The following is a 27,343-nucleotide window of genomic DNA, read 5'->3' as shown; positions in this document are numbered from 1 at the left end:
GACTTATATGCCATCCTAGAGCCTTCATCCAGCAGCTGGTGGAAGTAGAAGCAGACACCCACAGCTAAACACTGAACTGAACTGGAATCCAGTTGCAGAGAAGGAGGAGTGATGAGCAAAGAGGTCAAGACCAGGCTTGTGAAACCCAAAGAAACAGCTGACCTAAACAAGGTGGAACTCTTGTTTCCCAGACTGATAGCTGGGAAATCAGCATGGGACTGAGCCAGACACCCTGAATGTGGGTGTCAGTGAGGAGACCTCGGAAATCTATGGGGCCTTTTGTAGTAAATCAGAACTTGTCCCTAGCATAGGAATAGACTTTGGGAGCCCATTCCACATACAGGGATACTCCCTGAGCCTAGACACAAGGGGGTGGGCCTAGGCCCTATCCCAAAGGATATGACAGACTCTGAAGACCCCCCCATGGAAGGTCTCACCCTCCTTGGGGAGCAGAAAGAGTATGGGATAGGTAGGGTGTTAGTTGGGGGGGGCAGGGGAGGAGGGGAGGCAGAGGGAACTGGGACTGACATGTAAAATAATCTTGTTTCTAATTTAAATAAAAATGGAGAGAAAAAAGGAAAACATTAGCAGATACTAGGAAAGCTAGAGGTGTATGGTTGGAATGGAGATGGAAAAGCAAAGACTGCAATAAGTGAAAATATGAAAGGACCAAGAGGGTAAGGTTAATAAGTTCTTGGGGCTGAAGTGGAGTGGAAGACAATATTGGGAATCAATTTTTTCTTTTACTGAATCCAGGGAGAAAGTGTCATGGTTGTTAAGTTGAAAGATTTGATGTTTGCCTCTCAGCATGCAATTCAGAAATAACATTTCTCCCTTAGATCAACTGTGAATCCAGCACTTGGTCTGATGAGAATTTGCAGTTTTCCTATTATGGTGCTACTCCCTAGAGACTTTCAGGGATGGAACACAAATAGATGAAGCAGATCCATAAGTAAATGGCCTAAAAGGAAGCTCCTGGACTCAGAATTCATGCTGAGCTCTTAGCCCAGACTGAAAACTTTTATTTATGTGTTCCTAAGGATGCTCTACAATAGGTCTATGCAGGGTCACCTACCACCTTGGCCCTCATTTGACTACTTAAGTCTTCTATGCTTGGTTTGTATGCTATTCACAAAAAATCTGATCGATAATTGGTTTTGATGAATGCTGGATTATTTTAAAAAAGTATCAATGAAAGGTAGTGTTTCCAATGGCATGGTCTATGATTCACAGCAGATTGCATGATAACTTAGCCCTGATGTAAAGATTATAAATCCAAATCACACGTGTTTCTACCTATTGTTTAGCACAGATACACTTTCTCTTAGGAAGTGGAATTCATCTGTATGATGAATCTTTTCTACTAAACAGCATCACTTGTTTTGGTACAGTTTCAACAATGTTGATAGTCCTTTCTCACTGGTCACTCATGTAAATTTAGCTGCCCTAAGCAGACTAGTATCTTTTATGGTGAGTACTCTGGTTGGAACTGTCCTACCCACAGACACTGGTTGGAGACAGTGCTAGGCCAGATCATGTGACAAGTGACTCAGTGACTGTATTTCCCACACTTGGCCAAAAAAGGTCCTGTCACTGAAGTCATTGCCTCTCAAGAGTGGTGGATATTGAGTAATGAGACAAACAGCCTTTGAGCTAGTGGCTCCAGATGTTACCCAAGCAATGACAAATGAAGAGTGGCAAGAAGATGCCAAGTTCCATCAGAGAACATGGGTTCCAGAGAGCTTTCCAACCATAGACCCATTCCACTGCTGTCTACAATAAGCCCATCTTTACTATGCATATCTGGATCTGGTGAAAATGCTCTCTGGAGGTCTAAGGATCCCTATAAGAGAAGTGATCGACACAGAGTTGTAAAGAATTAGATTTGAGTTTCTGTTCATTATTTACTAGATCAACACCCTCGATTCAACATTTAATCTTGAATTTGATTTCCTGATTTGTTAAAAAAAAATGTCAATTATCGTGTGTCAGTGTCTAAAAGTTAATGTGAAGATAAGCCTTATGTAAAACTAAGGTGCATGTTGGCAGCAATTGTTAGCTTTTGTTTTATGATTATTATTGGAAATTAATGAAGTATTTCAGCTACACAGCATGCATCAGTAAGTGGGAAGTGATAGAATTGCCTCCACAAATAAACTCTAGCTTCCCAAATAACAGCTTCTTCATTTACGATGTCTCTTGCCCATCTCTTCTCCCTACCAGTAGGAACAAAGAGAGAGTGTTGAAAAGCACTCAGCCAGTGTCTGGCTAATGGGAGTAGGAAAAAGCCCATTCGAGGAAGGAAGCCATGATGCAGTGACTTCTCTACTTCTCCAGTAATGAGAGATTCCCTTCAGTTGTCACTGCCACTCATTCCTGAGAGCACAGTGCCTTTATATAGAATTCAATCTCTGGTTCAGATAGAATATCCACTTTCAGCAAGATTCCCAGTCTACTGTGCTAAAGACTGATAGTAAATTGGGGAGAAGATCATTGGAGAAAGAATAGCATGAAAGTCTGACCCCTGATGGTGGAACCTGCCAGAGAGTCTCCATAGTCCTAGCAAAGTCCTTTGCCCTGCCCAGCCATGAACTATTGAGAGTGCAGATAAGGAAGATGTGTGAACACAAGAGTCTCTCTCTCTCCTTTCTCCCAACAAGTATCTGTGGTGGCCTTTAGGTGCTATAGAGCTCAGGAAAAGGACCAGTGAGCATCATGGCTTACAAACATCTTCCAAGAGATGAAGAACTCAGCTGAGCCTCCGGGGGGGTGGCAGGGTGAGGCCAGTAGAATGAGAAGAATAAATGTTTCTGTATTTATACAAACATAATAAATATGTGCATGATTTCTTTTTATGTATGCTGTTCTTGGATACATAGGTTGTTTTTTTAATTCCATGTGTCTGAATCTTGCTAAGAATGATTTCTGATCGCTCATGTTAAAGAAAAATAAGGTGAGGAACAGAACCACATGCATGCTTCACTCACAAGGAGAAATAAGACCTATGGCTAAGTTTCCTCTCAATTGCTGCCCTCCCTTCCAAATTCTCCCTGTGTGAGCAGATGGTTTCCCAAGTGTAGTTTATGTCATGCTTCAGCTTTTATATGAGATGTTACCTACATACAGCCCCTACTGAAAGAAAGAAAAAAACAGGTGGCTTGTCTTACAGTAGATAGCCATCCATTTTTCTCATCCAGCTAAGATGCATGTTTACAATGTAACCATAGAAACCAAATCCATAGGAAGATGAGTGGCTTTTTAATATGACTTGGCATGGGAAAATGGAGCAGGGCCATTATGTTTTCCTTTCAGAAACTAGACCACTATATCCTGAGAAATAAAGCAGGAGTGGAGGATAAATTGATATGATAGAATGTGACAGTTTCATCCTATCAAAAGAAAAAGGTATAAGGTAGCAGAGTCTAATAGCAAGCAAGGTCAACGTGGGTGGAAAGTACCCCCTACAAGAACATGAGTAAGTGAAGCTCCCAGAAGTGGATATTTATTTAAACACAAATCCACAAAGTACATAGATAAATTCAAACACATCAGCATCTCTCTCACCTGGAGCCCTGCTCTGTTAATACTCTGTTAATACTCTGGAATGTTAGTCAGGTCTGCTGTTCACATACAGCCCCATGAATGCCATCTAGTCACATGTGGTAGCATGAATGTATATTCCTTATATTCAAACAGGAACTATACTAGTCAGGGATCTCCAGATAAGAAAGCCAATGTCATGGCTAGATAGCTAGGTAATGAATAAGAGATTTTAAACATCAGAGGAGATAAGAGAGAGGGAGGAGATAGGGGCAGAAAGGAGGGAATCAGCTCACATAGGGGTTGTGAAGTCTCAGGATCCTTAAATCTCAAGTTGACAATGTAGGTGGACTTTTCTTTCCCACCTGCCAGTTCCCAAATAACTGACATAGAGATTCAATATGAATTGTAAATGCTCTGCCAATAGCTCAGGCTTGTTACTAGCTAACTCTTACATCTAAATTAACCCATATTTCTTATCTACCCTCTGCCACCTGGTAGTACCTTCTTTCTGCACAGCATGTTTGTCTCCTGCTTCCTCTGAGTCTTTCTCACAACTCCTGAGACTCTGTCTTTCTTCTTCCCAGTGCCCGACTTGTCTGGCTCTTCCACCCAATCTCTTCCTGCCCAGCATGAGCCAGTCAGCTTTTTGCTAACCAATGAGAGTAATACATATTTACAGTGTACAAATATTGTTCCACCACAGACAATAGACACAATAACACTGATGACATTGTCCAGTATGAAGTCAATACCCAATGTCTGAGATCAATGCCCAAGCTCAAGCAATCATCAGGAAGTTCTCTTTTCCTCAGCCTTTTTAGCTCTGTTCAGGTCTTTAGTTGACTGGAGGAAACCTACCCACATAAAGGAAGACAGCTGGCCTTACTCTGTCTACTCATTTAAATATTAATTTCATAAAAAATCACCTTCAGATATATTGAGGATAGTGTTAGAGCAAAAATCCTAGGTTTCCAGGATCTAGTCAAGTTGAGATGTCAAACTAACTACTGGTAGGACTAATTGAATCACTTCACCCACCCAATGCTTTGGCCACTGGAAAATGACTCACTTGAGCTGTCACTTGATTTTCCAGGCAGCCGAGTGAATGTTGCAGACAAGTGTCTGGTTCATAGTAATCTGACTGCCCAAGTAGAAAATGTTTGAATCAGTTCCTGTCGTGTAGACTCAGGTGGGAATTCCATAGATCTCTCTCACAAGTTTCCAATAAAAAAGAGAAGAAAGAAGCCAAATACACAAGCCTCTTGGCCATTACTTTTCAGTGTTCAAATTCAGCTTGTTTATCAACTGATGTTCTCTTCTAGCGAAGAAATATGAGGGGGATGAACAGACAGCCACCTTCAAGGATCCCTTATTGCAAGAACTGGTTTAGTTTCCATTTTTAGTATGTTCTTTAAGAACAGTGGTCATTATCAAATCATCCGGATTTTTTCTGTTATCATGGTCTCTAAAAGAAACATAAGCACATTTCACAAACTTTTGCAGGAAATACTAGTGGTTCCTACAAATGAAAGGGTTTTCTCTGCAGAACAGAATTGTAACATTGACTCAGAAACATGCTCTTAAATCACGGGATGAAGGTATATGCAACTAGTGGGCAAAGTGATTGCTTAACATGCATGAAGCCCTAGATTCTATTACTAGCATTGCATAAGCCAAGCATGGAGGCTCGGGTCTGTAACGAAAGCTCTAGAGAGGTAGCAACAAAAGATTCAGAGCTTCAAGTTCATCTTCAACAACATAGAAACTTTGAAGCCAGCATGGACTACATGACACCCTAACACAAAGGGGGGGAGGAAAAAAAGAAAAATGACTGTGCTTTTAGGAGAGTATCTGGCCCAAAAAAGTCACCCAAACTTAAAATAGTTTCTAGATCATTCCTGACAGACATTCAGCTGAGGTTCTGATTGACCACGTTCCTTGACTAGAAGATAGTCATCACTCATGGGGATTTCCAGTTTCACATCTAGCAAGTGAATGATGGCAAGAGCCTAGATGGGGATAGAACCAACTCACCAAAAACATTAGCCCCCGAGTCTTGGAAATACTCTATCTGAAAAGGTGACAGTGACTTTAGACTCATAAAGTTGTATAGACACTCATCTCAGCTGATATTTCACTTGCAGACAGAAGTTGCCCCTTTCAGCTTTATTGTGTCTCCTGGAATAAACAAAGAATTAAGTAAGAATTGCTGTGTTCTCACATAGTCATTCTCTTGGGTAGATCCCAGTTATATTAACTTATGAAAGTTTTCTTTGTGAAATAAAAGTTATTTAGCTGTGGCTTATAAAATGAGAAAATTTGATAATGTGCACATTCAAACTTGTGTGTTGATGTTTTTTACAATAGACACAACTGATTATGAGTCTTTATTATATTTAGCAGGAACTGAGCCTGATAGATATTCCAGAAATGATCTCAATCCCAGAAGAAGTGAAGAAAGAGCATTACCTGGTGCAACAATTAATGGAAACCTTTGGGCTCATGTGGTGGTAATAACAGCCTCTGATGATCTTGTGGACAAATAAAAGCAAAATCCCTTTCTGGAAGTGGTACCCAGCACTGTCTCCCTGAGTCAAGCAGAAAAAGATTTGACCTTAAAATCAGTGCTCCATGCTGTACCTTCTAAAGGTCAGACTTGCTGGCTTCCTCTCAGGGCTCTGATGTCTCTTTACTTGACTTCAGTTTGACAGGCCCATGTCATCTGCAGGGCTCTGAGTTTTCTTCTCTGCTGCACAGCTTTGTCCAAGTCAGTCCCACTAAAAATGTGACAAGAGGCTCATCAGCACTTCCTCAGCACATCACACTGAGCCAAGTGTGCTCTTTATCACACACAGAGAGAAAGAAAATGGTGCCCCTCTGCCAATATCATACTCTTCTTGAAAACAAATAGAACATGCCTTTCAGACACTTCCAAAATGAAGTCAGAGATATTTGGGGCAGGGTGGGAGGAATCTTTCTTCAGTAGCAGAATTGGGAAAGCATGCCTAAGATATAATTCTTTGTGTTCCTAGAACTTTCTGTTATGAATGCCAGATAGAATACACAGTCATTTGCAGGCCTATCTGAAGGAAGTGAATGATCTTATGCCCACAAATAATTGGTGTGCTCATCCATTCAAATGACAGATCAGCGAGCATGTATTCAGTCTGTCTTACATGAAAATATAGTGAGTTCTGGGTGTATTCAAAACTAAAGAAAAGCATTATCCTGTCATTGGGAGCTAAAACACATAAAGTAAATAATAGAAACCCAAATAAACATAAAAAAGTATTAAAGACCCTCACCACCTCTTCAGATCTGAGTAAGGTAGGATAGTTTTAGGATATAAAAATATATAGTATGCTTTTCTTAATATATTTAAATTCATATCTGCATCTATGTATAAAAGCAACTAACAAAAATTACAGTATTTTAGTATTTAAAAATCTCAACAAATAGTATAAATTATCTCCAAATAAACAATAATAGCATGGTATATCTTATAAAACTGCAAACTGATTACTCACCCAAGAGTCACAACCTGGGTCACAAAGGTCCTCAGCCAGTGCACTAAAGCGTGACATCATATTTCACCTTCCAGAATGTCAGAGAAAAGAATGAATGATTGCTGTTGGTGATACTGAGGAAATGAGAAAACTCCTGAACTGATGGTGTGAATGTAAATCACAGAGCATCTTGATACACAAGCCACTCTCCTTGTGTACCAAAATGTAAAATGTGGCAGTTCCATCTCCATCCACTGGCCCAGCAGGACCCAACACACATGGACACTGCCAAGGCCCTGGTAACAGTTCTGCCTCCATCCACAAGAAGAGGACTGACATCAGAGTATTGGATCTGTTTGCATCTACCAGAAGGGAACCTTGGTCCCATACCCACCAGGAGAGGAAGAGACCCCTGCTACATCCACCAGAAGAAAGGATGAGAAGAGGAAAATGTAAAAGCACATTCAACAACAGAAAACCCAATATGATACCATACTGGGGACCATACACCAGCAAGACCTGAACATCACAATGCAAATGAACCAGAAGAGAATGACCTTAAAAATATCTTCATGAAAATGATAGAGGACCTCAAAGAGGACATGAGAAAATCCCTTAAAGAAATGGAAGAAAAAACAAACCAAAAAATACAAGATATCAACAAATCTCTCAAGAAAACAGTCCAAACCTAAAAACTTATAGAGACAATAAAGAAAGCATGATCTGAGGGAATCTGGAAACAGAAAAACTGAATAAACGATCAGGAACTACAGACACAAGAATAACCGACAGAATACAAGAGATGGAAGAGAGAATCTCAGGAATTGAAGATACACTAGGAGAAATAGACTCATCAACCAAAGAAAATCTTAAGTCCAACAAATCTCAAACACAAAATATCCAGGAAATATGGGATAACGTGAAATGTCCACACATAAGAATAATAGGTATAAAAGAAGGTGAAGAAATCCAACCCAAAGGCACAGAAAACATATTCAACAAAATTATAGAAGAAAACTTTCCCAACCTAACGAAAGACATGCCAATGAAAATACAAGAAGTCTACAGAACACCAAATAGACTGAACCAAAAAAAAAAGGTCTCCTCACCACAAAATAATCAAAACCCCAAACATACAGAAAAAAGAGAAAATATTAAGAGCAGCAAAAGGAAAACTTATAAAGGCAAACCTATCAGAATTACACCTGACTTTTCAATGGAAACTCTGAAAGCCAGAAGGTCCTGGACAGATATTCCACCTACACTAAGAGACCATGGATGCCAGCCCAGACTACTATACCCAGCAAAGGTTTCAATCAATATAGATGGAGAAAACAAGACATTCCATGACAAAACCAGATTCAAACAATACATATCCACAAATCCAGGCCTACAGAAACTTCTGGAAGGAAAACTGCAACCCAAGGAAATTAACTTCAACCAGAAAAATATAGGCAATAGTTAATGCCACTTTGCCAACAGCCAAAAGGAAAAAGGGATAGAATCCCACACATATTTTGCCACTATCACCAAATCAAAAACAAACAAGAATGAACAATCAATGATCATTAATACCCATCAACATTAATGGTCTTAACTTACCTATAAAAAGACACAGATTAGCAGAATGGATAAGATTACAGAATCCATCCTTCTGCTGCATACAAGAAACACACTTCAACTTTAAAGACAGACAACAGTACCTAAGAATTAAAGGTTGGGGAAAGATTTTCCAATCAAATGGATCCAAGAAACAAGCAGGGGGAGCAATCCTAATATCCAACAAATTGGACTTTAAACTAAAATCAATCAAAAGAAATGAAGGAGGTCACTTCCTACTCATCACAGGAGAAATGCATCAGGATGAAGTCTAAATTCTGAACTTTTATGCCCCAAATACAAAGGCATCCACGTTTGTAAAAGAAACTTAAAACTCAAATCACACACAAAACCACACAAACTTATAGTGGGAGACTTCAACACCCCACTCTCACCACTGGACAGGAACACAGGACAGAAACTTAACAAAGGAACTAATAGAAGTTATGGGCAATTGGACTTAACAGATAATCTATTGAACATTCCATCCAAATACAAAACAATTGAACTTCTTCTCAGTGCCACATGGGACCTTCTCTAAAATCGACCACATCCTTGGCAACATAGCAAACCTCAACATGTACAAAAAAATTGAAATAACCCCCTGTATCTTATCAGACCACAGTGCTTTAAAGTTAGAATTAAACAACAATATGAATTACAGAAAACCTACAAACTCATGAAAATTAAGTAACACCCAATTGCACAATTCCTGGGTTTAGGAAGAAAAAAACAGAAATTAAAGATTTCCTAGAATTCAATGAGAATGGGGACACAACATTCCCAAACTTATGGGATACTTTTAAAGCAGTGCTAAGAGGAAAGTTCATAGCACTAAATGCCCACATGAAGAAACAGGAGAATAATCACACTCGAGATTTAATAGCACAACTAAAAGCTTTAGAAAACAAAGAAGCCAATACACACCTGAGGAGCAGACACCAGGAAATAATCAAATTGAGGGCTGAAATCAATAAAATGGAAACTAGGAGAACAATACAAAGAATCAATATAAGAAGAGTTGGTTCCTTGAGAAAATCAACAAGATAGACAAACCTTTATCCAAACTTACCAAACAGCAGAGAGTGAACATGCAAATTAATAAAATCAGGAATAAACAGGGGGACATAACAACAGACACATAACAACAGAGGAAATCCAGAGAGTCATCAGGTCATACTTCCAAAGCATATATTCCTCAAAATTTGAAAATCTAAAGGAAATGGACAATTTTCTGGACAGATTTCACTTACCAAAATTAAATAAAGAACAGATAAGCAACTTAAATATACCTATACCCTAATGAAATAGAAGCAGTCATCAAAAGTCTCCCAACCAAAAAAAGCCCAGGGCCAGATGGCTTCAGTACAGAATTCTACCAGAAATTCAAAGTACAGCTAATACCAATTCTCCTCAAAGTATTCCACAAAACAGAAGCAAGAGGGCCATTGCCAAACTCTTTTTATGAGGCTTCAATAACCTTGATACCCAAGCCACACAAAGACACAACTAAGAAAGAGAACTACAGACTAATATCTCTCATGAACATTGCTGCAAAAGTTCTCAATAAAATACTGGCAAATCAAATCCAAGAACACATCAGAGAAATCACACACCATAATCAAGTAGGCTTCATCCCAGGGATGCAAGAATGGTTCAAAATATGAAAATCCATCAGTGTAATCCACCATATAAACAGACTGAGGAAAAAAAAACACATGGTCATCTCACTAGATGCAGGAAAAGCCTTTGATATAATCCAACACCCCTTCATGATAAAGGTCTTGGAGAAATCAGGGATAACAGGAACATAAATCAACATAATAAAAGCAGTATACAGCAAGCCAACAGCCAACAACAAATTAAATTCAGAGAAACTCAATGCAATTCCTCTAAAATCAGGGACAAGACAAGGCTGTCCACTCTCTCCATACCTCTTCAATATTGTCCTTGAAGTTCTAGTTAGAGCAATAAGACAACAACAGGAGATCAAGGGAATACGAATCAGAAAAGAAGAAGTCAAACACTCACTATTTGCAGATGATATGATAGTCTACAGAAGTGACCCAAAAAACTCTTCCAGGGAACTCCTTCAGCAAAATAGCAGGATACAAGATTGACTCAAAAAATCTGAAGCCCTACTATGTACCAATGACACATTAGTGGAGAAAGAAATCAGAGAAACATTACCCTTTACAATTGCCATAAACAACATAAAGTACCTTGGGGTAACACTAACCAAAAAAAAGTGAAAGACCTGTACCATAAGAATTTTGAGTCTCTAAAGACATAAATTAAAGAAGATACTAGAAAATGGATAGACCTTCCATGCTCTTGGATAGGCAGGATCAACATAGTAAAAATGGTAATCTTGACAAAAGCAATCTACAGATTCAATGTAATCCCTATCAAAATTCCAACACAATTCTTCACAGACCTTGAAAAAATAATGCCCAACTTTATATGGAGAAACAAAAGACCTAGGATGGCCAAAACAACCCTGTACAACAAAGGAACTTCTGGAGGCATCACTATCCCAGACTTCAAGCTCTATTACACAGCTATAGTCATGAAAACAGCTGGTATTGTCACAAAAATAGACAGGTAGAACAACAGAATGGAGTTGAAAACCCTGATATTAACCCACATACCTACAAACACCTGATTTTTGACAAACAATCCAAATTTATATGATGGAACAAAGAGAATGTCTTCAACAAATGGTGCTGGCATAACTGGATGAGAACATGTAGAAGATTACGATTAGACCCAAGCCTATTGCCATGCACAAAACTTAAGTCAAAATGGATCCAAGACCTCAATATAAACCCAGAAACACTAACCCTATTAGAAGACAAAGTGGGAAATACCCTTCAATTAATTGGTACAGGAGATTGCTTCCTGAATATCACACCAGTAGCAAAGACACTGAGATCAACAATTGATAAATGTAACATCCTGAAACTGAGAAGCTTCTGTAAGGCAAAGGACACAGTCAACAAGACAAAACAGCAGCCCACAGAATGGGAAAAGATATTCTCCAACTCCACATCTGGCAGAGGGCTGATCTCCAAAATATACAAAGAACTCAACAAGCTAGTCTCCAAAACACGAAACAATCCAATTAAAAAGTGGGGTACAGAACTAAATAGACAATTCTCAATAGAGGAATCTAAAATGACTGAAAAACACATAAGAAAGTGTTCAACATCCTTAGCCATCAGGGAAATGCAAATCATAACAACTCTGAGATACCATCTTACTCCTGTCAGAATGGCCAAAATCAAAAACACCAATGACAGGTTATGCTGGAGAGGATATGGAGAAAGGGGAACACTTCTCTATTGCTGGTGGGAGTGCCAACTTGTACAGCCACTTTGGAAAACAGTATGGCAACTCCTCAAGAAATTGGGAATCAGTCTAGCACAAGATCCAGCAATTCCACTCATAGGAATATACCCAAAAGAAGCACATTCATACAACAAGGACATCTGTTCAACAATGTTCATAGCAGCACTATTTGTAATAGCCAGAAACTGGAAGCAGTGTAGATGCCCTTCTACCAAAGAATGGATAGAGAAAAGGTGGTACATTTACACAATGGAGTACTACTCAGCAGAATTAAACAATGGAATCTTGAAATTTGCAGGAAAATGGATGGAACTCGGAGAAACCATTCTGAGCAAGGTAGCCCAATCACAAAATGATAAACATGATATGTACTCACTCATATGTGGATTTTAGACATAGAGTAAAGGATTACCAGCCTACAATCCACACTCCCAGAGAAACCAGTAAATAAGGAGAACCCTAAAAGTGACAAACATTGTCCCTTGGAGAAGGGGAGAGGTCAAGATCCCCTGAGCAAATTGATAGCACAGGAATAAGAGGGAGGGAGCTAGGAGAACGAGAAGGGAACAAAAGGAGGGATGCAGAGGACATGAGGGAGCAGAAAGGTTGAGTCAGGGGAAGAATAGAAGAAAACAAGAAAGGAGATACCATAAAAGAGGAAGACATTTTAGATTTACAGAGAAATCAGATGCTAGGGAAATGTCTGGAGATCTATACAGATGACACCAGCTAACAATCTAAGCAACAGAGGAGAGGCTACATTAAATGCCCTCCCCTGATAATGAGATTGATGACTGACTTATATGCCACCAGATAGCCCTCATCCGGCAGCTGGTGGAAGTAGAAGCCAACACCCACAACTTATCACTGAACTGAACTGGATTCCAGTTGCAGAGAAGAATCAGTACTGGGCAAAGGGGTCCAGACCAAGCTGGTGAAACCCACAGAAACAGCTGACCTGAACACTGGGGAGATCTTGGTTCCCAAATTGATAGCTGAGATACCAGCATGGGACTGATTCAGACCCCAGGAACATGGGTTTCACTGAGGAAACCTTGGATATCTACGGGACCTCCTGTAGTAGTTCAGTACTTATCCCTAGCATAGGTGTGGACCTTGGGAGCCCACTCCACCTAGAGGGATACTCCCTGAGCCAAGACACACTGGGGTGGGCCTAGGCCCTATCCTAAAGTATATGATAGACTCTTATGACCCCCTATGGAAGGCCTCACCCTCCCTGGGGAGCAGAAAGGATATGTGATAGGTAGGGTGTTAATTGGGGGGGGGGTAGGGGAGAAGGGGAGGGAGTGGGTACTGGGATTGACATGTAAAACACTCTTGTTTCTAATTGAAATATAAAAAATCTGAAAAAATGTAAAATGTACTTGCTAGTCTATAAAAGATGAATGTATGCAAACACATTTTTGTCATAATGATTTTTGTGGCTTTATTTATGACTGAAGGTGGATTAACATCTTGATATGTCCATGTAATGTTACACAGAAGTCATCTTGTGTCTTTTAAAACAAGTAAAGCACTGCAGGATAGAGGAGGAGAGAACACTGAGGACTACATGGGCCCTGGGATGGTACAGGCATTGACTGAAATAGACACAAGAAGACATCATGGAGATATCTTAACACCATTTATGAATCATCATACAACAGGAAATATGTTCAGAAATCTCATCAAATAGCATATACAGCCTTTAGTTTTGATTAAAATTTGTCAATAATCACTATAGGAGAAACATTATGAAGAATTTTCACCCAAATGTTCTGTTGTGTTTTATTACACTACAGTTGTGAGTTCTTTTGTCACCAGAAACAAATGTTCTTTAATAATGTCACCTTTAATCAATAAATAGGAGAGGTGAAGAGATGATTCAGCAGTTAAGAGCGTGTTTGCTGTTACAGAGGACTGGGGTTAAGTTCCCTTCACCCATGTCAGGTGGCTTACAAATGGTCATAACTCCAGCTTTAGGGGCGGCCACTGCCTCTGTGCCCCACAGTTGCCTTTACTTACATCTACACAGACATATACACATGCATAAACATAATTAAAAACAAGTTTTTCTCAAAAATAATAGATAAGATGGTATTCCATATGATTATATATAAACATGAATAATTATTTCACATAAAATCAATTTTCCCAATTAACAATACTAAAGCCACTGTTTCTCAGTTAATAAGATATAGTATTAGAGGTAAATGTCTCCAAATAACCAAAAATAGCATTGGAAATGCATAAAGAAAACCATAAAAATATATGGTGTAAAAAAGTTAATAGAAAAGTGTGAAGTATATATTACTTCTTTAGACAATATAATATTTTGAATGGTAGATACAAATCAATCTACTAATAGATGTATGATTTCAGTAAATTGCTAACTTTTTATAAATTTAAAAGAAAACTTCATATTAAAAGAAAACTTTTTAAATTACCCCCAAAATAAGACTTTTCTAAAATTGTAACAAAGGAATAATTACATATTAATTATAATTCATTGTATAGTCAGAATGATCTAAAGAATAACATAGGCATTGAAATATATAACAGATCATATCAAAGTAAAATGTCATCTTTAAAAGCATATAAGAATAATATGATAAAGATAATATTTAAGTTATAACAGAAGAAGAATTACACAGTAGATACCTCAGCACTCATTTAACTAGTTTAAAAATAGAGTTTTCTCCTCAGTCTAATCTCCATGACAAATTCTTTATGGCTTTCAAATAATACTCCAAAATCCTAAAAACAGAGTATTTTAGATTAAATAATGCAAACCCAATCTTAATATTCCTGTGACTGTTATAAGTTTAATTTGATTAACCAGACAGGAAAGCAAAAAGTACAGCCAGGTTGTTAGCTCATACTTGTAATCTAAGTACTCAGAAGGCTGAGGCATGGTGATCCGTGAGTTCAAAGCTACATTGGGTCAGAGAGTGAAACACTATCTGAAAACATACACACACACACACACACACACACACACACACACACACACACACACACCAAAAAGAAAAGAATTAAAGTCAGCGTGTTCAAATGTCTTTGCTTTTGTTTTTTTAGGATTTTATTTTATGTACATGAGTGTTTTGTACATATGTGCACTACATGCATGCCTGGTGTCCTCAGAGGCCAGAAGCTTGCACTGGAGCCCCTGAAACTGAAGTCACAGACAGTTGTGAGCCACCGTGTGTGTGCTAGGAACCAAAACTGTGACATCTGTAAGAGCAGCCAGTGCTCTTAACTTTCCAGGCATTTCCTAGCCCTGGCTTTTCTTTCTGAGAAAGCTAGCTTCTTTGGACTTCCCACAGAACAGAGGCAAAGTATCTTCCAACATCTGAACTGGGATTGTCATGTAAATCAATCTTGTTTCTAATTCAAATAAAAAAATGATAAAAAATTCCCCCATGTGATCTTCCCAAAAGCCTGAGAAGCAAGCAATAACTTCTGAGATTCATAAAACTGAAGGGTGAGCAAGACCATGATACCAATTTCAAGAGGATTGGTTTACAGAACAGTCTATTTCTTCAGACCCCTGCAGTGCCCCAAGCCCTTGTTTCCAAAAGAAAGTCTTTGAGCCACACTGTTTAAATTGCAGCACAGGTGAAAGGACAATTCAAAGCAATAATTACTGCAGTAATTGCCATTGATAGTTTCAGATAAAGGAGCCTGAAGTTGAACCAGCAAGTGCCCCATAAGAAATGTCACAGGCTGAATTTCATGTCTTTTTATCTAATGCTGCACTCATTTTTCCAAAAAAAATGATGCCTGCTCATAACTAAACTTTTTTTTTTCAATTAAAAGAAACTAAAAAGTCTTTGGCCATTTTACTGCATAACTGTGCCCTGAACTCTGCTCTCTGCACCAAAGAGCACCCTGACTTGAGAAAAATCAAACACTTGATACAAAGATACATAAATGGTCTTTTAAATATATAAGTGGAGTTACCTTCACGTGTCCATAGTGACACATTGGAAGGGCTTCCAGAACCACGCATGCAGCTCTATCTTAGGCTGTCTAAAGAGACCAATGAAATTTTAGGAGGAGAAGAAGAACTCATTTTTCCTGAGTCCTAAAATCCACTGACTTTTCTTCCATTCCAGGTAACAGTCTCCCATAATAGATGCAGAAGCCTGATTCCCATTCAGAAGACCATGGTTCTCATCTCAACAGGACTTAGCAGAAGAATAAGATTCTATCAGGACCAAGCCTTTCTTTTACCAGTAAAAGGTTTTCATCTCTACTGTTAAGATGAAGCATAAAAGCAATCCCAGACAGTACCCTCTCTCACCAAAGCAAAATGCAAATTGAGAGACTCTGCTTGGTTGGTGGCTGTATCGCCCCAACACTAGCTTCAGACTAGTTTTGCTAAGACCTCAAAGTTTAAGAAAACCATCTTCAAAGTCACTCCAATAAAAAGGAAACTTCTTTTCAGTTTCTTCATTGTAAAAGAATCACATGATGTGGAGGCTATATTTCTGGGCATTCATCTCCACAAAATCAGACCTTAGAAGATAATTTCTCCATGCAAATGTGCAGCCAGGAGAGCAGTGCTAATGTTCTTTTCTTGAAGTAGATGATGGCCTTAGCCTGAAGCTGTTTTAGATTCAAACAGAGGAGACCCAGATACTGTGAGAACAATAAAGACAGACAGAGACCCAGAATGTCCAAAACCATACAATCCCACAAGTGTTCCAGAAGAAACCTTATTTTAGGTTCAATGACTGAACCTCCTATTTAGCAAACAGTGTCTTTTCTAGGGTAACAAAATCCTAACTAATCATTTCCCATTAACAAAAGGGGTGGGCTTGTTCTCAGTGGTCAGTGAAGATGGATGAACTATGCAGACTGGACTGTTTCAATGCCTTTTCAAAGCCAGCAAGCAGTACTGCCCCACATAGCCTTGCAAAGCAGAGATGGAAGAGAGGTCCACTCTCCAGACTCAGGTCTCTAAAGGCCAACCAAGCTCATTAGGTATTTATCTGCATGCACAGGAGCCTATTCATTATGAAGTGACATCTACAAACTATCTGAAGAGAAATGAACTGGCAAAGGAAAATCAGATGAGGATGCCAGACATTCACACTAGGGACAAGACTGGGGCCAAAAGGAAAAGCAAGTTATTGGTTTAACTCGTTCTAATGGCATCTTTTTATTTTCTGTGTTGCCCAAGAACCTTCTGTTCTAAAGATGAAGGTATAAGAAAATGTGCTCTTTACTTCTGATTTTCTCCCAAGTGAGTAGAAACCAGACCTGAAAATAATTATCATACAAGGTTACATATTTTATGATAAAGATATTCCAAACGACTGTGGATCAGAAGAGAGACCTCTACCCCTAAATGGCAACTAGATATGTGTAAAGAAATTGCCCTAACTGATTAGTTCATTGCTGTCATTGACTTGGGGGGGAGGGGACAGATAAACAAGCAATGACATTGTAGAGACTTGATGTCAGTGTGGCCTGTGCACTTCTGCAACATTGGAAGGGTATGCGCAAACCTGTTCACAGAGTAACTAAGTTAAGATGGTAGGTAAAATTGCATGAAGAAATGAATCATTATCCAAGGCAGGAAAGCAATTGCTTATCTAATTGTGACTTGTTTACAACCATGAAAAGAATAATAATAACATGTTTGAATTTTATAGCATGCTCAAGTTGAAAGCCCTTCCATTTTACAACAGCCCCTCAAGTTTTATTGCAATCAAGTGATGACTTGAGGCATTGTTGACCATTGAGGCAACTACTGAGGGACAAGTAGTTCATTCTTATCTAGCAATACTGAGGATAGTCATAACCTTAGACTCAGTAGTGTCTTAGAGTCATGTCTAGAGGTTTCTCAGTTTTTAATACTCTTAGTACACATCTGTAAAGCTATTGCAATATAGAATGGTGAGCCTGTCTCCAGAGTCTGTGACTATGTTTGCAAAGGAACCTAGGTATTTGCATTTTGAATGAGTGATATTGATGCTGCTGGGACAAAGGTGACTTAGAATCATTATTTTATAGGAATTTATGCACATGTGCACCAGAACATAAACAAGGTTGCTAATAGCAGTATTTGTCATAGCACCCTAAGCTAGACACAACTCAAATATTATCAGTAGAAAACAGGTGGATTCCCATACAACAAGGAAAAGGACCTAGAGCTCCCTGAAAAATCACAGGTGACAGGAAGATATTACATGAAGCAAAAAGATAAAAGAAAGAAGGAACATATTCAGTAGGGCTCCATTTGTATTGTGTTCCCAAACAGGCAAAGCTAAAGTGCATTATTTACGTAGCGAACAAGGTACAAATAATGCGTAATGCAAATCAAGGACATGCATATCACAAGCAATGTCACACAAGACTGTTGCTTGACTTAGTGGTTATCCTGATATTGGCTTGAAATGTTGTTCCAGTTTCCTGTCCTGTTCTGACCAAACGAACCTTGGAGAGGAAAGGCTTTATTTGACTTATACTTCCAGGTTGTGGAACATCTCTTGGGGAAGTCAGAGCCAGAACTCGAACACCAACTTGAAGCAGAAAACATGGACTAGCATTGCTTGGTAGCTTGCTCATAAACCCATGCTGAGCTACCTTTCTTAAACAGGTTAGGAGTACCTACTCATGGATGATGTCACCCAGAGTGGACTGTGTCCTCCTACATTGATTAGCAAGCAACATAATGCCCCAAAGATGTGTCCAAAGAATTTTATCTGGTTAATCCCAAGCAGGAGACTCTAGGGTGTATCAACTTGGCAAAGTGAAGTAAGACAAAAGCTATTTGTGCAAGTGTATATATACATTTAATATACTTTTCCCTAGGAATTTTCTATTTAATGATAAAAGGGGCAATGTACTCAAAGGGGTGAAGTCAGTAAATGGATGAGTTGTCAAAAACTCTATAGAGATGCTGAATTGTTAGCTACAGGGAAGCAAGTTCAGAGCGTTTTAGTGAAATATTAGATTGGAACATTTGAATATTAAAAAATAAAGTTATGTTATTTCTATTAGTAAGGTCAATTTTCAAATTGCCTATTTTATAAAATTCAATTAAAACTTTCATAATTATTTTATACATAGAGCAAAGGATTACCAGCCTACAATCCTCATCACCAAAGGAACTAGGAAACAAAAAGGACTCTAAGAGAAGAATGCATGGACCAGGGAGAAGGGGAAGGGGCAGGATCTCCTGAGCTAATTGGGAGCATGAGGGTAGGGGAGTGGAAGCTGAGAGAATGAAGAGGAGGGGAAAGGAGGCAATGGAGGAGCAGGAAAGTTGAGTCAGGGGAAGAATAGAGGAGAGCAGGATGAGAGATACCATAACAGAGGGAGCCATTATAGGTTCGAGGAGAGATCTGGCACTAAGGAGATTTCCAGAGATCTACAAGGATGACACCAACTGACAATCTAGGCAATGGTGGAGAGTCTACCCTAAATACCCTGCCCCTATAATGAGACTGATGACTGCCTTATATGCCATCCTAGAGCCCATATCCTGTGGTTGATGGAAGCAGAGGCAGACACCCACAGCTAAACACTGAGGTTGGGACCAGGCTGGTGAAACCCACAGAAACAGTTGACCTGAACAAGGGGTACTGCATGGACCCCAGACTGATCAGTGTTTATCCCTGGCATAAGAAGGGACTTTGGGAGCCCATCCCACATGGAGGGATGCTCTCAGCCTGGACACATGGGGGAGGCCCTAGACCCTGCCCAGGATGATATGACAGACTTTGGGGAACCACCATGGAGGGCCTTACCCTCCCTGGGGGGATGAGGTAGGGGCTGGTGGGGGGTGGAGGCAGAGGGGAGGGAGAGGGAGAAGGAATTTACATGTGAAGCAGGCTTGTTTCTAATTTGAACTAATAAAAATAATCTCTCTGGAAAAAAAACAATAAAAAAATTAGGAAACAAACTGTAAAAAAACAACCTTTTATAATTTAGTCATCATTTTTATCTCACTGTCATTAGGAATAAAATTTTGAAGTAACCCACTTTATAAGGCATTTTAAGGTAAGCCAAGGCTGGGCCAAAAAGCTCTCCAAGCCACCCAGCTCTGGAGCAGTTTTCAGGCAAATCCAAGTGCATATTTCTGTGCATCACCATCCCCTTTCACGGAATCCTTTCCAGCTTTGGTTCTAAGACAGCAATGCAAAATAAGACTCTTCCTTCTGATGTGGGAGTCTGCAGAGTGATGCCTTGAGTAGTTCTAAAGTTGCTAACTGACTCATTCACAAGGTTGAGGGTGAATCATGTGACCCTCCTCCTAACCTTCTGTGGTATGCTCCCTCTCCAGGAAAAAGCAGGAATCTGTTCAACCAGGAATCGGTGAAAAGAACTTAATGGCTAATCCTCTTTAAATAACTTCTCACAAACCGCTACATTTGAATTAAGGAAAGACAATCTCACCCACATGATTGAATGCTGGATGCCATTTAAACATATTCTCAGGGAAATAACATTTGTGGCAATCTATGTCCAGTACATTAAGACACATTGTGACCATACCAACCTCCACATCTCTTTCTTTTAGATTTTGATTCCATAAAAATAAAAATACAAAGAGATCAGGACCAGAAGTGCAAGCCTGTAATCTCAGATATTGGAGAGACTGTAGCAGGAGGAGCACAAGTTCAAGGCCAGCCTGGGCATCTTAGAGAGACCCTGCCTCAAATATATAGCCTAGTGGTAAAGCATTTTCCTAGCATGTACAAGTCCCAATACTGAAACCAATAAATAAGTAATAAACAGTAAATCTCTCCCTCTCTCTTTCCCTCCATTACTCCCCTGCTATGTGCATGTTTGTCTCATTGTTTAATTCCTTCCTTTATTCTAGATCTTTCTTTGAAAGAACAGCAATACTACTCTATCCATTACTGTTTCTCTACCCCAGACCTTCTTTTAAACTGGCCCACATCCAGTGCTACTGATTCCTCTAGGGACCCTTCCTGACTTGGTCCCTTCTCACTATGCAATTCTCTTTTATAATACCTTCCCTTAGTGCAGTAATTACTTGTTTCTGTGTCTATGGCTCCCACTGCTCCTTAAGCAGTAAACCAACTTAACTAATGCAGTAAATGGTGCTCAATAAAGTGTTGAACTGAATTCTCTCTCTAACTTTTCTTTTGCTTTGCTATAGTCTCCTGACAAAGATTATTGCTGCCAGTGGACTTACCACATGTAAGGCACTTACTTCTCTTAGAAGAATGGGCATGCCTTTATTGAGACTTAAAATCAAAACTATCATTAAATACATTACATCTCAAAGGAAGAAAAACATTATAAAGGGCCTGACAGACCAAAAGATAAGAAAAAGAATGTAGAAAAAGCCAATCTTTGAAACTAATGAGCAGAACTGAAGGTAAAAGAATGTCTTCAAGTAGAGGGTATGCCCTACAGTGGCATCTTCACCTTCAACACACCCTTTAATACTCTAAACATGAATTGATTAGAACTATTTTTTCTCCCTACTTAATCATTTAACTTAATCAATAGAAGATTTAGCAGTCCACTTTCAAAAATGGACACAAAGTCTTTGGACTATTTTGCAATAATTACCCTCTTTCCATATCACTCATCTCTTCTGATGTGTCATGAAAAACTATAATGCCCTTTAGCTTATATCTTTTCATTATTCTACCTTATCCATATATCTCATGTGCTCTTTTGGAAATAATTTCAAAGTAAAATTCTAATCCTACCACTTCATGCAGGGTGGCTTTTAATGACTCTCATTATTCACTAAATTTGTTTCCAGTTCCCCAGACCCAACATGCATTGCAATGTTCATAAACCTAATGACTTTAGCCTAGATTTCAATTACCCCCTTACTTTGACCATTCATGCTCCCAAACATGATCCCCATGACTCTGCTTCATGTTCTTTCTTTCTTTTCTTTTGTCAGTTATATTTTCGCTGTTTGTCCTAGTTGTCAAAATCCAAAACAGTTTACACAAATAGCTTGTGTGACTTGATTGTTGAAGCCTCTGCTACTGGGTATTTTTCCTACAAAATATTCAAATCTCTTGCACCCCAAAGGCCAATGGCATCACCCTTCATATTGTGTTTTGTTGCCATTCCCTTTTGAATGGAGACTAATAGATCTACAGAGGGCTTCCCCACACAAAAACAGACAATGAGATTCTTAACGAGAGATCCTAGTGTGTCTGGCACATGGACCAGCCCTAAGCATAACCTACTCAATGCTTAGAAGAATAGATACTAACTCAGAGACACATCCTCATGACCAAAAGAAAAGATCCAAAGCAAATCTTCTATATTTATTATTTAAAAGAAGTAATTACCAGACCCTGCAATGGACAGGATTTTGTTATATTCCCCAATGTTTTCCCTCGGTGTCTTCTGCTGAACTGGACCCACTGAAGAAAAGCAACCAGAAGTTATTAGACCACACTAGGTTATGGTTAACTCTTAGAATATCGTAAAACATGTCAAATATATCACAGTCAAAATGAAATGTTGACCAAGGGCAGACACTGTATGGAGAATAGAGACACAAAGAAGCCTGAGTATCCCTCAGCTTTTACACTGCTAAGGACCCTGGGTCAAGAGGGTTCTGTAATTGTCACCCACCCTTTCCCAGGCACAGGAGGTCAAAAATGAACTGAATATTGTGGAGGCCTTGATCTATTTTCAAGTTTATATGCTTTAAATATTTGTTCAATATCCTCTGGGAAGGAGGAAGGCAGCAGGTGATTTTCTACTAATAATTATATGCAGAAAGAGATTTAATTATTTATCTACTGGTAATGTCTAAAGAAGATTCAATTTCAAAAAAAATTATCAAAATGGCTTTCCATTTTCCTACAGTTCATGTCCTTCTAATTTCCCAAACCAGATACATCCTGGGAGCATATTAAAGGTTTGGAATTTCTATCACACCATCAATCATTCATAGCAGTAAACAAAAGCAGGGCCTGAATTATTGGATTTCAAAACTCCAGCTGATTTGGCATGTCAAGGATGAATTCGCACAGGCTAGAGCACCATCAAAAGTGCCCCTTTTCCTGCTTGCATAGAATGCATGGGGCCCTGGTTTTAATTCTTGAGAGAAAGTAAACAAATTTCTACTTTGTGTGACTGCAGAGAAAGGGTTTATTCTTAGCCAACTTTTAACCTGCTGACAGCACCATCTCTTATTTGTTAATGTTTTATAAAACCATTTACCTCTCTTCCTCATTACTGGGGATCCCAAGCAAGTAGAAGTTGCTTTCCATGAAAGAATTAAGTTTCTCTCTTCTCACCTCTTTCCCAATCATTCTGGAAAATTGTCACTTTGCTCCTTAATAAAAATTGTGTCCCTCGGGAGACTGGGCAGGGTGGGGAAGCACCTTTGTAAATTCTTTGGATGTACAGGGTCCGGATGAGCCTTATGTTTCTGGAACTCCTTTCAAAAATATCTGTATACTCATCTATTCATCCATTACATTTATGAATAACTATAATAATGGGGTCTGGATCCATGGAAATGCATTTATGTAGCACAAGGCTCTCAGTTCAGCCCCCAGCACTACAATAAAATAAATCATCTTATGGAAAGAAAGGACAGAAATTACTTGGGAATTTCAGGGATTCTTGTTAAAGAAATAAGACTAGAAAGTATGAGCACAATCTAGGAAAAAAATCTAACTTTGTAGGTTTAGGATAGAATTCTAGAAGGACAAAAACACAGTCACGGGGAGATGCAATAGGTTAATTATAAATCAGGAATCAGTGCTGTTAATTTGGTCAAACCAGACATATTAGGAGACCATGATCATGGTATAAATTCAAGGCCCATCCATCTCTCACCTGTAGACTCAAGACTAAAAGGCACTCATCAATTTCTGAGTGTTGGTTCTGTGTAAATCTAAGTACATATGTTTTGTATCTTCATATACCACTAGACTTTGGAAATGCAGAGGCACAAGAAGACCCTTTGAGATCCAGCTGAGCTGAGCAGCATTCTCAGACACGAGTGGCTCAATACTGAAAATCTGGATGTATCCTGAAAATTAGTGTGTTGAGCCTCAAGCCCAAATGTGAGAGTATTAAGAAACAGTTCCTTTCAGCACCAGATGAAGAGCTACAGGCAATGGCTACTGAGAAAAGAGGAGTCAGTCTTTTCCAGGGACAAACCCTCTGAAAGACTATCCAGTCCAAAGGCTAAGTCCCAAACACATATACACATGAACAATAACACTAAATCAACTAAAAATATGTGTGTATGTATAATATACATATATACATTATATAATACATATGTACATGAATTAAGGGAAACAGGATGAGTTGGATGGAAGAGAGAGGGTTGTAATAATGTAAATATGGAAATTAGGTATGAAATCCTCAAAAACAATTTAAGATTGGGGCCTTTAAGGAGTAATTAGGTTGTGAGAGGAGCCTTCACAGGTTGACTAGATACTTTATGAAGGAGTTAGAAGAGATAACCAAGACTTTTGGGTCTTTCTGGCTTCCACCATGTAAAAAGAGCAATAGGCAACATCCTTGAGGCTAAAACAAAGACACTCGATGACATCAAACCTGACAATGCCTTGATCTTGGTCTTACAGCTTCCAGAATGATAAAAACCCAATTTTTATTCTTTTTAAATCTCTGTCTCTCTGTCTCTCTGTCTCTCTCTGTCTCTCTGTCTCTCTCTGTCTCTCTCTGTCTCTGTCTCTGTCTCTCTCTCTCTCTCTCTCTCTCTCTCTCTCTCTCTCTCTGTGTGTGTGTGTGTGTGTGTGTGTGTGTGTGTGTGTGTGTGTGTGTGTATTTGTATACATTTGCCATGTGAGTGCAGATGCTTACAAAGGTCAAAGAAGACCTTGGATCCCCTGCAGCTGGAGTTACAGGCGGTTGTGAGCTGCCCAACATTGTTGCTCAGAACCAAATTTGAGTTCTAACATCCTTAAACTCTGAGCCAACTCTCCATCCCCAATCTCTGTCCTTTCTAAGTTACCCAGTCTCAAATAGTTTGTTACAACAGAAGAAAGAAAGAAAAAGAAGGAAGGAAGGAATGAGGGAACAATGGAAGGATCATTGGTGGGAGGGACATTAGGTAAACATTGGAAAAACACCTCAGTTTGATAACTGCTGTCAAATATCTTCAACAGGCTAATAGGAAGTAATCAATTTGTAAATGGTATAATCTTATAACATTTTGTAAATGAGTGATTTAGCAGCATTCTAGACCAAAGGCCTTTGTGAAAATTTCAGACATACCAGTGAATACCTTGTACTTCTCCTCAATAGTATGAGGTAATTGTGGGCACTGCTCCTCTGTATGACAGGGATGAGCAGATTCATATGTAGTGAGGATAGTTAGGCTGAAGGATGGATGGATGGATGGATGGATGGATGGATGGATGGATGGATGGATGGATGGTCATAATGAGAGACAAATGATGCTGCCAGCAACACAGCATCTGGAGACAAGGGCCTGCAATTTGGCCTCTCCGCTAGCCAATTCTCAGTTTTGGCACTCAGTGTACAGCATTTTAGTTTAATTTTCTTATAATGGATCTTTTGCAGTGTTTCATCAATAAAAAGCCAGTGACAGTCTCTAGGTGTCATATTTTTCTTCACAAATAAATGTAATGGATGGTATTGATTTTTCTGTTTATAACCTTGGACCATTCTTTACATTGCTTATATATAGGAATTTTATTATTAACTTATAAACAGTATACAGTTTTGACTTGTTTTCTAGCCAAGTGTTATTTGGGAAAATTGTTTTTGTATTGCTACAGTTATTATTCTTGGAGACCTAAATTTGGGGTAAAGTTTTTGTATTATTTCCAGAGGATTTGCCCTATTCAGGAGTCATTTCATTTTTGCCTCTTAGGGGTTTCAGACATGGAAAATTGTTCTTTATACAATGTGGAAATGGAAAGCCATATTTTCTCTCCTGACTCTTTTAAAACTGGACTGAACTAGTGAGTGGAAAGCACTGTTCATTATCCACCATGACAGCCAGCAAGACACCCTACACATCTGCCTCTACCACACCAACATTTGCTCTAGTTCTGTCACTCTCTGTTGGAGACTAGAAGTATACTGAAATGGAAGAATGTTTCTCCGAAAATAAAATAAAACAGAAATACATCTGGCAGAAAAACCTCTTCAGCAATGAAGAAGCTGATTACTTCATGATTTTCTGTCTTTTAAAATATTCAAGCATTCTTGCGAAAGAAAAAGCCAGAGTCGTATGTTGACTTGACTGGAGATAAACATACTTTTCTTCTCTACCTTTCCCATCAGTTTTCCATATCCTCCATAGTATATTGGATCATGAGTGCCCTGCCCTAGCAATCTTCCAGCTGCATTCTAATGTATACATACACATTTTAATCTAAGTAATTCAGGTATCTCAAAGACATGAGCACATGGCTCCTTTGAAATACAAGCACTCTAAGCCATGATGACATGCTCAGATGTCTTCTCAGAATACAATGGCCAACAGAAGCTGACTCAAGGAACCAGATGACTTTGGAAAGAATTTCAAAATAACCAAGGTAGACATTCTAATCTATATAGCTTCCAGTCATGTTTCTCTTCGAGTTTACAATCATGAATTTTAAAAATGGCAACTTAAGTCTTGTCATTTGTCATCTGAGACAGAAAATAAAATTACCTAAAGCCATTCTCCCAAAGGTAAGGCATTCAGCAAATGACAAGAGCTCAAAGCAGGGGAAGACTAGAATCCTGGGCTCCCAACCTTAGTTCAGTTTCTGTTACTCCTTGAAGACATGTGATTTTCTTCCTGGGAACATGCTTTCTCCTCTCCACCATGCTCTCTAGCATCCTACTAAACTATTTTACACAGTTTCCCTCTATCTTTCATAGAACACAAAACAAACTCAAATGAATTCTAAACAAGGGCTCCATATTGCAGAAAAGATACTGCAGACTCTGAAGAAATCCAGGTTTTTTCCTTAAGTCCACTGATCATCGAAAGTGAGCTTTCAAAATGCTTCCTTCACAGGCTGTGGTGTTAGTTTTCAGGGGTGGCCAGGCATACATCCCAAGCCATAGGTATGGCTGAAGTGCTTGGTCTGCATTTCTACCATCGTGACTCATATACACTCACATCCCTGCAATGGCTTACAGCTCACACGATGCTTTCAGGCGCAAGATCCCATTAGATTCTCAGACTCGCCTATCCAGGGAGGAAAATGCATATTGAATCCCATTTCCCATACAAACCAATTTAACGTCCATGAGATTAAGTGATTTGCTAGAATTCAAGACAATCAAGAAGGGCAGATTCCAGATGTAAGTTTGAACTATTACCTCCAAATCCTCATCTTTCTAGCAAGCAGCTCCTGTCCCACTGTCTA

Source organism: Cricetulus griseus, chromosome 7 (genome assembly GCF_003668045.3).
Source record: "Cricetulus griseus strain 17A/GY chromosome 7, alternate assembly CriGri-PICRH-1.0, whole genome shotgun sequence".
NCBI classification, from domain to species: Eukaryota; Metazoa; Chordata; class Mammalia; order Rodentia; family Cricetidae; genus Cricetulus; species Cricetulus griseus.
Note: the sequence above shows the minus strand (reverse complement) of the source record.